General features: G+C 48.6%; 1 pseudogene; it reads right to left on the reverse strand.

Moving 5' to 3' along the window:
• Positions 1-9,651: 9,651 nt before the first annotated feature.
• On the reverse strand, positions 9,652-10,576 carry LOC137141115 (olfactory receptor 51G2-like; annotated as a pseudogene).
• Positions 10,577-12,212: the final 1,636 nt, after the last annotated feature.

The following is a 12,212-nucleotide window of genomic DNA, read 5'->3' on the forward strand; positions in this document are numbered from 1 at the left end:
GTTTCGTTCCAAAGTCATCACTGTGGACGGCTGCCTCACACAAATATTCTTCCTTAACGTGTTTGGTACTATGCACTTAGCTGTCCTCGTGATAATGGCCTGTGATCGCTACATCGCTATATGTCACCCTCTGAGGTACGCCACCATCCTCACCAATGCACGAATCGCTAAGCTAGGGCTAGTGGGTTTGATACGAGCTGTTCTCTTGGTTCTGCCAGAACCCCTGCTACTGAGGAGACTGCCATTCTGCGCCAACCATGTTATCCCCCACACGTACTGCGAGCACATCGCTGTGGTGAAGATGTCGTGTGGGGACACCACAGTCAGCCGGATGTACAGCCTGGTGATATCATTAGCGGTCATCGGGTTAGACCTGATACTCATTGGCCTGTCCTATGGGCTGATCATCAGAGCCGTCCTCAGGATATCCTCCAAAAAAGCCAACCTAAAAGCCTTCAACACCTGCACACCCCACATCTGTGTGGTAGTTATGGGTTGTACTACCAGCGTCTTTTCTATCCTGACACACAGGTTTGGTCAGGGCATCGCTGCCCATGTTCACATCCTTTTGGCCAACCTCTATCTCCTCGTGCCCCCCATGTTCAACCCTATCATTTATGGGGTCAAAACCAAAGAGCTTCGTGACAAAGTGAGAAAATACATCTGCAGAATGTGATAGCTGAGGCCATTGACGTTATACCTGTGTGACAAGAGGGGGAAAGGATGTGGCCTCATTAATCCAGGGTGCTTTGTCCCAATTTGGCTGAGCTGAGACGTGTGGCAATTCACAGTCTCAGAAGTTCCTCACAACTGATGTCTTATCACTTCATGACTAAGCACTGCCCTCTCCAGCCATCATCTGATCCCTTTTAGAGTCATCACCCATCATCCCCCAACCCCCCACACACTGTCACTCAGTCTTTCCATGACTCCCCGACCACCAGCACTGGTGGCGTCTCATATGCACTCAGAACTATTTGCCATCAGTATGGTTGCTGATTCTCACAATTTCTCACTCTCCTCCATCTTTCACTCTTTTGCTCCTCTCTGCCAACAAAAGGTCGCCAGGCCCCAACAATCACTTCCACTCCTGAGAATCCTCAAATCAGTCACCAGAAAGGATATGGACAAATTGGAGAGACTCTAGCGGACAGTAACAAAAACGATGAGTGGGCTGAAGGACATGAATTACAAGGAGAGGCTGAAGGAACTTGGCTTGTTTAGTCTGCAGAAGAGAAGAGTGAGGGGGGATTTGATAGTAGCCTTCAACTCCCTGAAAGGGGGTTCCAGGGAGGATGGTGGTAGGCTGTTCTCAGTGATAGCAGATGTCAGAACTAGGAGCAATGGTCTCAAGTTGCAGTGGGACAGCGAGAATCCAGCTGGTCCAGCTGGGAGGCTGATCCGGTGGTTTGGGCTCTGCTCTCTGTGTCAGGAGAGCTGGGTTCATTCCCTTGTCCTGTGTGACTGTGGACAAGCTCCAGAGTGTCTCTGAGCTTATGCACAAGCAGATAATAGCCCTGCCCTGCCTCACAGAGGTTGCGGGAAGATGAATATGTTCAAGGTGCTCAGATACTCTGAGGAGGAGGCCAAGGGAGACCCTAAGATCACGTCTGTCAGGCATGGAAATAGCAACACCCCTGACATTTGGCTGTTTGTTGTTCCAATATGAGGGCCTACAGCTGCCAGTACTGATGCAATGTACTGGGAAACATTTGCAGACTATATATCACCTAGAGATGCTGATGGACTGATTCTGATAACACTCAATCTGATGCCGATAACTAGAATAGTTTTCATTCCATGATTCTGTAAAGGCAGCTGGACAATAGGATCACAGCCCGCACATGTCAGTTTCCAACAACAGCAGCTTCAGTGCTTCCACCTTCATCTTGATTGGTGTCCCAGGTCTCAAATCAGCCCATGTCTGGCTGGCGTTCCTTCTGAGCTCATTGTATCTGTTCTCTGTCCTCATGAATTGCGGCACTTTTTGTATCATTAAAGCCGAGCAAAGCCATCAGGCCAGGTATGAGTGGGTGGCTTTGCGACCCCATGAAAGAGTGGGGGTGCCAGTGGGCTCATGGAGTTTGTCCTGTCTGCTCCTCCATGAGCCCAGCAGAGAAGGGCTGCATTGTTACAATACCCTGCTCTGGGTGACCAGAGGTGTGGGTCAGATAACATGAGTGACAGCAGCTCATGGTTTGAACTAGAGCTGGGCTGGAAAACAGAGGAATTTGCCCCATGAAACATTTTGACCCACAGTGAAATGTTTCCTTTTCATCCATATTTGGGGGTGGGTTTTCATAGAAAACTGATCATTTTCCACTTAAAATTCAGTTGCCATGGCCATGCCCATATCCCCTGAAGAATTTGGAGTCTTATCATCGGCCTCTTTCTCACAACAGCAATGAATCTTGCACTGACTGAGTCTATGGCTGCACTCTGGGTATGGAAAGTATAAAAGTCCCACCCATTTTATCTCTCACCAGCTACTCTAACCAGCCTTCCCATCTCTTTCTAGCCCCCTCCATCCTCTACAACAGCCCCTTCAGCAGATCCTGAGGCCTGTGGCTACTGTGACAGGCCCCGATAGCACATCTCCAATGGACCTGTGCTCCCAGGTAGTTGGAGATGGTCCTAGAGCAGTTGTGCAGGTACAAAGAGAGTTCGGGATGTGAAAACCCCAATACCCTGAGCCCTGAGTCAGGATTTCTCAATAGGTCCCATTTCCAGAGGTGCAGTGTGCTCTGGGATGGAGAAGAGCCCATGCAATATCAGTGAGTAGCTCCCAAATCCCTTAAAGTTTATTTTCTCCTGGAAATTTATTGAGGAAATCCACGTTCAAAGCTTTTATTCTCTGGATCAATTGTGAATGTAGGAATTCAGAGCTGTGTTGTTTTGTGGTAAAAGGTCATATAAAGCACATGGAATAGTTTTGTTTCCTGATTGGGTGAGGGTCCAACATTTCTGCCCTGTACTGGCCCCTCACAGTTACAGGGCATCCTGCATCTTTTCCCCATCTCTGGTCTCTGAATGCCAGATGTCAACCTCCTCCCATTCTCTCTCTTGGGGTGAAATCCCCCCATTCTTCCACTCTCAGACTGGGCACTGGGCTACCACACACTGAGAGTCGAATTGGTTTGCCCAGCAGCAGCAGGTTCTGCCCCTCTGGTTCTTCCATTTTGGAGTCTGTGACCTGTGGTGACAAGAGTGACCAGCCTTCCTGAACCAAAGTATTGTTCAGTCTGGACTGTAGGAATAAAGCATCACAGGAGAGAATAAAAGAGTTTTAAAACAAGTCTGTATGTGTCTCTCAAGCCACACAACTCAGATGGGACGAGGCAGACTGAGTGTCTTCTGATTTCCCCAGCGGTGTCTGTGTGTCTGTCGGTCTGAAGAGCTTCTCAGCACCAGCTGCCCCACCTCTGGACAGACTCCCAGCACTGGCAAAACAAGCTGTGTGACTTGGCTTGAGCCTGGAAATTGGGTCTTCAAAGCGTGAAGCTCAGGGGTTGTTTCCCTTCCTGCTTGTTTTCCAGCAGCCTGTTATTAAACTAAGATTAGCCATACTGGTAATATCCCGATATTTAACCCAATATTGCCAGACAATGAACAGCCCAAGAATTGGGTTTAACCTCAACATTCATACTTATGGCAGCTCAGCTCCTTGTCTGTCACAATACTGTTCCAGAGTGGCATGTATTTTATCAATACAGTACAGATACAGCCAGAGAGAGAGCAACAGGTGACTTTCATGTGTGAAATGCCGTTTGATTTCCATGAATACTCATACATTTCACTTTTAAAAGCAAGTTCACCAATCCCCATTGTAGCACTATAACAGGGGCTGGGGTTACACTTTATTAGACCATATTGGACTGCATTAATAGGAGCATTCCCAGCAGATCAAGGGACGTGATTATTCCCATCTATTCGGCATTGGTGTGGCTGCATTTGGAGTATTATGTCCAGTTTTGGGCCCCCCATTACAGAATGGATGTGAACTGGTTGGAGAGAGTTCTGCAGAGGGCAACAAAAATGATGAGGGGGCTGGAGCACATGACTTATGAGGAGAGGCTGAAGGAACTATGCTTGTTTAGTCTGCAGAAGAAAAGAATGACGGGGGATTTGATAGCAGCCTTTAACTACCTGAAAGGGGGTTCGAGGGAGAATGGAGCTAGGCTGTTCTCAGTGGTAGAAGATGACAGAAAAAGGAACAGTGGTCTCAAGTTGCAGTGGGGAAGGTCTAAGTTGAATAATAGGAAACAGCTTTTCCCTAGGAGGGTGGAGAAGCACTGGAATGGGTTACCTAGGGAGGTGATGGAATCTCCATCTTTAGAGGTTTTTAAGCTCTGACTTGAGAAAGCCCTGGCTGGGATGATTAAACTGAGGTTAGTCCTGCTTTGAGAAGGGGGTTGGACTAGATTTAAACATTGTCAGTGATGGAGAATCTACCATGACGCTTGGTAAATTGTTCTCACTACTCTCCCTGTTCAAAATGTATGCTTTATTTCTCATCTGAATTTTTCTGCTTCAGCTTCCATTCTTTGGATCGTGTTATAATTTTCTCTCGTAGATTGAAGGACTCATTGTTAAACATTTGCTTCTCGTGCAGATACTTACAGACTGTGATCAAGTCACCCCTTAACATTCTCTTTGTTCAGTTAAATAGATCGAGCACCTTGCGTCTATCAGTTTAAGGCAGGTTTTCTAATCCTTTCATCCTTCTGGTGTCTCTTCTCTGACCCCTCTCTAATGTATCAACATCCTTCTTGAAATGTGGACACCAGAAATGGACACAATATTCCAGCAGTGATTTCACCTGTGCCATATACTGAGGTAAAATAACCTCTCTATTCATAACCCAAGACCCCACTGGTTGTACATCCCGCGTCACATTCGCTTTTTTGGCTCCAGCATCGCACTGGGAGCTCATGTTCAGCTCGACCCCAAATCTTTATTAGAGTCACTGCTTTCCAGGATAGAGTCCCCCATCCTGGATTCCTTGATCCTAGATGTGAACCTTTACATTTAGTTGTACTGAAACGCATATTAGGGAGGCACAGGTGGACGGAGTGAGTTGCCCAAGGGGTTACAGAAGACGTCTGTGGAAGAGCATGGAAGGGAAGCCAGTTCAGAGTCCTAGGCGAGCACTTTAACCACTGACCCATCCTTCATCTCTAGGGGCTAGTGGATGGGGTGCAGGCAGCTGGCAGCTCATCATGATACATTACCATACACTCAGGGAATAAAACTCCTGTAAGATCACTAAGTAAACAGGAACCCACGACCAACTCCTTTCCCAGATAACAATGCCGGGTCATGCTTTTTCCTGAGTCTGTTACAGGACAAATCATCCAACAGCCAGGGCACAGATCAGAGGTCAGAGTGGACAAGCCACCCAACAGGAGCTTCCAGTGTGACACGGAATGGGCTAAAGTGACCCATAGGAACACAGGGCTAGAAGGGAGCTCCTGTGTCAGGGAGACCGGTCCCCGGCTATGGCAGTTGAGCCCAGCATATCCCCCAGGGCAGAAACATGCCAAGGCCCATCTTAAAACTAGTTAGGTTTTTTGCCCCCCACTGCTCCTTCAATAGCTCTTCTTCCTCCCTGGTGTTTACCCTGAGGTATTTACAGAGCAATCCAACCCCCACTCAACCTGCTTTTTGTTAAGGTAAAGCAGCCAAACCTTCTCTGCACATGGGCCAGTCTGAATTCATCTTTCTTGAATATCAGTGACCAGATTTGCACAGAGTTTTCCACAGCAGGGCTCACGCATGCCTTGTATCGTTATATTGATACTTCCCTGTCTGACCTGATACGTTCTAGTAGCTCATTTGCCTTGTTCACAGCCACATCACATTGATGGCTCACAGTCATCCTGGCACTGACTAACACACCCAGCTCTTTCTTCTCCTCTGTCCTTTCCAACTTACCCTGGGCTGTATGAACAGATTTGTAGTGAGTAGAAGTAGGAAGGTGATTTCACTTCTGTAGACGGCATTGATGAAACCTGTAGCCGGGAGGGGTGGTCCCCCTCTGAGGAGGACCCAGAGAGGGAGCCAGACCCACCCTGGCTGATAGAGCCCCCAAGGGGAAACCCTGGCCGGAAGCAGGTGGGCGGAGCCAGGCCTTTAAAGGCCCCAGGGTCCCCACCTGACCGGAAGCAGGGGGGAAGAGCTAGGCCTTTAAAAGCCAGGCCTGTTAGCTCAATCAGAGGAGGATGGCCGAGGGGGAAGGATGCTTCTCCTCCTGAGCTCCCAGTTAAGGCCGGGCTGAAGAGCCATGCTGAGAGGGAGCAGCCGGCCTTAGCCCCAGCCTGGGGATCCGCGGAGGCCTCACCCAAGTTCCCCGCTGCCTGGGAGCTGAAGGAGGGCCAACTGGAGCACCCCACTGCCTGGGAGCTGGAAGAAGACCCATCAGGGTTCCCCGCTGCCGGCGAGCCCGAGGAGAACCCCCCTGAGACACCCGCGGCCTGGGAGCTCGAGGCGGGCCTCCCGGAGCAGTACAGAGCCTGGGACCCAGAGAACTTACCGGCCCTGCCTGCGGCCTGGGGGCCGGAGGACCTGGAAGAGCTGCACTCTGAGGATGAGCCCATGGAGCTGCCAGAGCTGCCATCCGTGGATGAGGAGGGCCTAGTGGGACTACCATGCCCCAGCGACCCAGAGGATGCAGGTACTGGGGGTTTCGGGGTGGAAGAAGCCCAGGGGTAGCCACAAGTTCGTGGCTGAGTCAGGGGCAACCCAGGCGGCGTGTTGCAGCTGGAGCCCCGCCGACCCCATGGCAAACGCCTTTGCCACTGCCAGGGCCCTGGGCTGGGACGCAATGGAGACGGGCGGGCCTGCGTCCCCCTCCCCGCTTCCCTAACAACCCGTGAGAGAGTGTCACATGCCATACCGCTCCAGAGAGCAGCCTGCTTACCCGGCCAGCCCTGCTTGAGGGCCTGGCCTTAGACTGCTTACCCGGCCAGCCCTGCCTGAGGGCCTGGCCTTAGACTGCTTACCTAGCCTGGAACAGGGGCTTAAGACTACTCCTGGTGGGAGGTAGCCAGTAGGGGTGGTCCCCCTCTGAGGAGGACCCAGAGAGGGAGAAACCCAGACGCTTTGCCCTGCTTTCAGGGGCACGTCCACAAAACGAATGTTGGAATACTGCATCCAGTTCTGGTGCCTACAATTTTTTAAAGGATTTTGAAAGATTGGAGACAGTGTAGAAAGAGCAACAAAAGTTTTTGAGGGGCTGGAGAAAATGCCTAACTGGGACAGCCTTCAGGAGCAGAACATGCATATCTTATCGAAAGAAAGACTGAGCGCTGACTTGATTATAGTATTCAAGCACCTATAGTATTCAAGGGCTCTTTAATCTAGCAGGGAAAGTTATCAGAAGAACCAGTGACTGGAAAATTAAATTTGGAAATTAGTCGCACATTTTTGGGTGATTAACAAACCAAACAAACTCAAAAGGGAAATGGTGACTTCTCCTGATATCTCCAAATCAGGTCTGGATGCCTTCCTGGAAGATATGCTTTACAGATGAACACAAGTTAGGCTTTCATCAAACAGCAGCCAACAGGCTCAACAGAGGGGTAAATGGGTGAATTCCGCAGCCTCGGATATAGAGGGGGTCAGACTAGACTATCCTTAATATGCCTCAGTTTCCCAGAGCATAAACCCTTAGGCTCTCTGCTGGCCCCACATAGGATCCTGATTAGCTAACAAAGCAGGCATAGCTACAACGTCTAGGTGAAGACTATTTCTTTCTGCGTGCCTTGTCCGTTCAGGTCCTTGCTCTATTTTCTGAGTCTCTTGTTGTGGGGTCTTGGTTACCCTGAGGTCCTCTGGTCCTAAAGTCCCTCTTTGTCCAGCAGCCTCTTTGAATATATACATGTGTATACATACATGACATGTGATATTCCTAATATTACACCCTTTCTCCAAAATAGTCACATGTCCCCAAGCTGTGCATGATATGCTTTACTAGCATATTATCTAACATAATAAATAGTCCATAATTTGGAACAGAACTAAGGGATGGGCTGATATTCACCTTTTCATTAACTACTCACCCGGGCACCTAATGTCACGTTGCTCTACAGGGTCAGCTGACCCAGGTCACTTAGTCCCAGATTCACCATTACCCACCTTCACGTGTACACACTAGGTGAACTGGCCATTGACTGACAATCACCACTGGTCTTCCACATCAGCACAGCTGTGTACCTAGGGCTGGGACAAACAAACAGGGCTCATGTCAGTGCCAAATGCGAGTTTGGCATTTTCAGTGATTTTCCACTGTCTATTCTAAGAGGCCCTGCTCCCAGAATCCTCTAGCACTCAGGCTCACCAAACTTGTCCATTGCAATACTGTATTGTGGTTCAGCACCATCACAACAATCACTACAGGCTAAGTTAGACAGGCTTTGCTCTGGAGATAAAGGAACAGAACCGGCACAAAGGAAGCCAGGGAGTTTTGGGACCCAGCCTGGTTTCCCTGTGTCTCTGAGAGAGCATCTTCCCATTTGTTTGCCCCATTACTTGCGGAAGCAGCCTTTTCTCAAAGCGTCACTGTGTGATCCTGGGACCAGTCACCATCGTGCTCAGCTGTGTCTGTGTTACTTGCCCAAGGGATGAAGCTGACCTTTGCCCTGAGGCTGCTTTCTCCCAGCCAAGACATCTAAGATGACGCCCCCGTGGCCATTGCTCCACAGTTTGTCAGTTAGACCCATTCAGCCCCAATGATTTGAGAACCCCGGTCTGGTGCGTGGCCTGAAACCCTTGGCTTCCCCGTGACATTCCAACCCTCCCCTAAGAGATCCAGCACCTAAACCTCACTGAGGGGAGCAGATCAACAGTCACCCCCGAGCACCCCCACATCTGCCCCTGACACCTAGGGGCTGGAGTCACTGGGATTCCCAGAAGCCAGCTGTCACAGGAGGCTGTGGTAAGGCTGTGTCCTCTAACAGCCAATGTCAGGGGTGTTGCTCTTAGGATCTCCCCTGGCCCCCTCCTCAGAGTATCTGAGCACCTTGAACGTATCTGTAAGGCAGGGCAGGACAGGGCTATTATCCGCTTGTGTAGAGGCTCAGAGTCTGCCAGGCCTTGGTCACCATCTATCTTTCACACAACTCAGTCACAGGGCCTGGGTGAGTGCACAGGGAAATGGTGGGCAGCCGTGCCCCTGGAATAGCCCCACTCACAGTTGGTGCCCCTCCTATGGATCATGCAGCATCCAGAGTGCTCAGGAACGGCCAGGACTGTGACTGCAAAACAGCTCTGCAGCTTTTCTCATGGCCCCGGGGTGTTTAACCAGAAATGAGACAGTGATAGGTCATGGACAATGGGACAAAACATCCACGTTCCGTCTCTGTACTGACTGTATCCATAGCAATTCTGAGGTCTGAGCTGACACTGATACATCTCTTTATTTGATAACATCCCACCCATCAAATGGCTCTACATAAACACAGAGTCTTTGTAAATACTGCTGCCTGCTTCGGTCACGTTCCCCCTGTGTGCTGTCCTTCTTTAGCAGCAGGTGATGTGGATCAGTAGCTCATGTCCTCTCATGTCCTCTGGAAGTGTCTAGGATGGAAAAGGTGTCTCGTGTTTTTCGTCTCCCGCATTATCAGTGCTGGCGCCGGGTGAAGAACTGACCCTTCACTTGACGAACACCCTGATTATCCTCACACGAATGGCTTTGGTTTTCACACTGTACACAATTGGGTTCATCAAAGGCGGGACCAGCAAATAGACGTTGCCCATGACAGTCTGAACCAAGGGAGAAAAGTTCTTCACGAATCTGTGTATCACAGACAAGCCAAGCTCCGGGGTGTAGAAGATAAGGATGACACAGACATGGGAGACGCAGGTGTTCAGGGCCTTGAGATGCTTTGCATGGGACGTGATGCTCAGCACTGTTTTGAGGATCATCACATAGGATAGGAGGATGAGCAGGACGTCCAACCCCAATTAAGCGAGTGTTACAAAGAAGCTGTAGATGCTGTGGGCTCTGATATCTGAACAAGCCATCTTCATGACTTCCTGGTTCAGGCAGTAGGAATGGGAGAGGACACTGGCATGACAGTATCGGTACTGTTTCATGAGAATGGGGAGAGGGAATATGAGGACCACCCCTCTTAGCAGAGACCCCAGTCCCATCTTGGCTACTCTGGGTGGTAAGATGGAATCCTATCTCAGCAGATTACAGATCGCAACAAAGCAGTTAAAGGCCATTGACAAGAGCACGGCAGATTCAATAAATGAAAGCGAGAGGATGAAGAACAGCTGGGCAAAACAGGCATCGAAGCTGATCTCCCTAGAATTAAACCGGAATATGCTCAGTACGGTTGATAGGGTGGATAGCGATATGGCAATGTCTGTGATGGCCAACATGGAAAGGAGACTGTACATGGATGCTCGGCTCTGTTTTTATAATGAACAGAATGACTGAATTTCCTAATATGGAAATAACGTACATTAAGAAAAAGGGGATCGAAATCCAGACATGAATGTTTTCCTGCCCAGGTATTCCGGTGAGAAGAATCACTGCAGGTTGGAATTTGGTGTCATTGACAGCTGACATGATGTGCTGGGCAGTCCCGAGGAATTTTCAACTTTACTTCCTGAAAGGAAAAGTAACAAGACACTCGATGATATTGAACAAGACATCATTCTGCTCTCAGTGCAAGTCTAGAGACTTCTTGGAGCTCAAGAAACATCAGCAAAAACATAGCCTTGGATTTACACTTTAGGATTACATGTTCTATTCATTCCCATTGAATCATCTGCCATTGGTAAATGTTGGAAAAGAGGATACAGGGCTAGCTAGACCATTGGTATGACCCAGTATGGAAGATAGGCATTCCCAGACTGCATCAGACCTATAGTCCATCTACCTGGTATCCTGTGCCCAGTGCCAGATGCTTCAGAGGATGGTAGAAGAAGCCCTGCAGTAGACAGCTGTGAGATAACCTACTCCCAGGGAAAGTTTTCTCCTGACTTAAACTTCCTGATTTACACCATAAAATATGTCTAATAGCACTCCCAAACCTTTTTTAAAAAATCCCCACTACTGTAATTGAATTTTCTCTTTCCCCATATAAACATCCATTCCATCTTTGAATCCTACTGAAGACTTGACCCCATTGATATCTTGTGGCTATGAGTTCCGTAGCCTCCTTCAGCACTGTGTGATTCTGCAATTCTGACCTTCCCACAAACACCCTCTCTGGCCCTCCACTTCTGAGTGGTGCCCATTGTATCTTAATGCTCTGCTTGGCGAGTCTTGATTGGTTCCAGACAGGTCGCTCATCCCTCAGGCTTCTCTTTAGCCTCACAGGACCCCCATACACCCCCAGTGAAAAGGTTCTGTAGATATTTGTCTAGTTACAAGCTAACACAGACAGTTACTTCAGTAGGGTGGAGGGTGACTGATGTCCCAAATAGTGAATAATGCAAACACTAGTTTTGCACTAAAATATAGTTGAGTTGCAAGTTACTTCAGCCACGCTCGTGTAACAGGTGATGTGTGTAAATTACGTACAGCCACTATTATAATCTGTTTTCCTTCATCTCGTGTCTATGCTTCACTGAAACACAGACAGCTGTGCTGTTGTCTCATGAATTTTTGGAAAGTCTGGCACAAGTGCAGCAGAGTTATTGTGTACACGATTCTGAATGTAAGTGCTAGAAACAGCTTCTGGTCAGTTAGCAGGAGACAATATCATACAACTGCTCGCTGAACAAAGAGTTAATAGCACAAACCTATTGCAAAGTGTATTTGGAATATCTCTGCAATACTTTCTACAGCAAAAGTCATTAAGTAGTAAAGTTACCCCTGCTCCTTCCTGTATGGATTCCAACACGTCTGTGGCTGGCTTTCCATAGACATGCATGGAATGAAAGTTTGGTTTGTAATAATTGTATGACAATGAAAAGTTTTGGCATAACATTTATACTGTAGGAGAGTAAAGAGTTAAAAGCTGGACAAGTAGCCAGTCCTAAATTACAGGGAACGGGTCAAGGCAAGGGCAAATCTTGTTTCTGTGAATTTTAGTTTGAGTCTGTTATCTCTCTTCTCCTCTCCCTTTCTGGCCATCTGTGCTGGGAATGAGGCACTATCACCACTTCTAAGTAAGGTCTTGGGGGGAAAGAAGCATTATCTGCCTTCTCCCTCTGGCGTGCCTTTACTTCAAAGAATGTTAGTGTAAAATGTATAG

Source organism: Emydura macquarii, unplaced genomic scaffold, assembly GCF_026122565.2.
Source record: "Emydura macquarii macquarii isolate MOO-44397 ecotype Brisbane River unplaced genomic scaffold, CSIRO-AGI_Emac_v2 contig_2999, whole genome shotgun sequence".
In the NCBI taxonomy this organism is placed as follows: domain Eukaryota; kingdom Metazoa; phylum Chordata; order Testudines; family Chelidae; genus Emydura; species Emydura macquarii.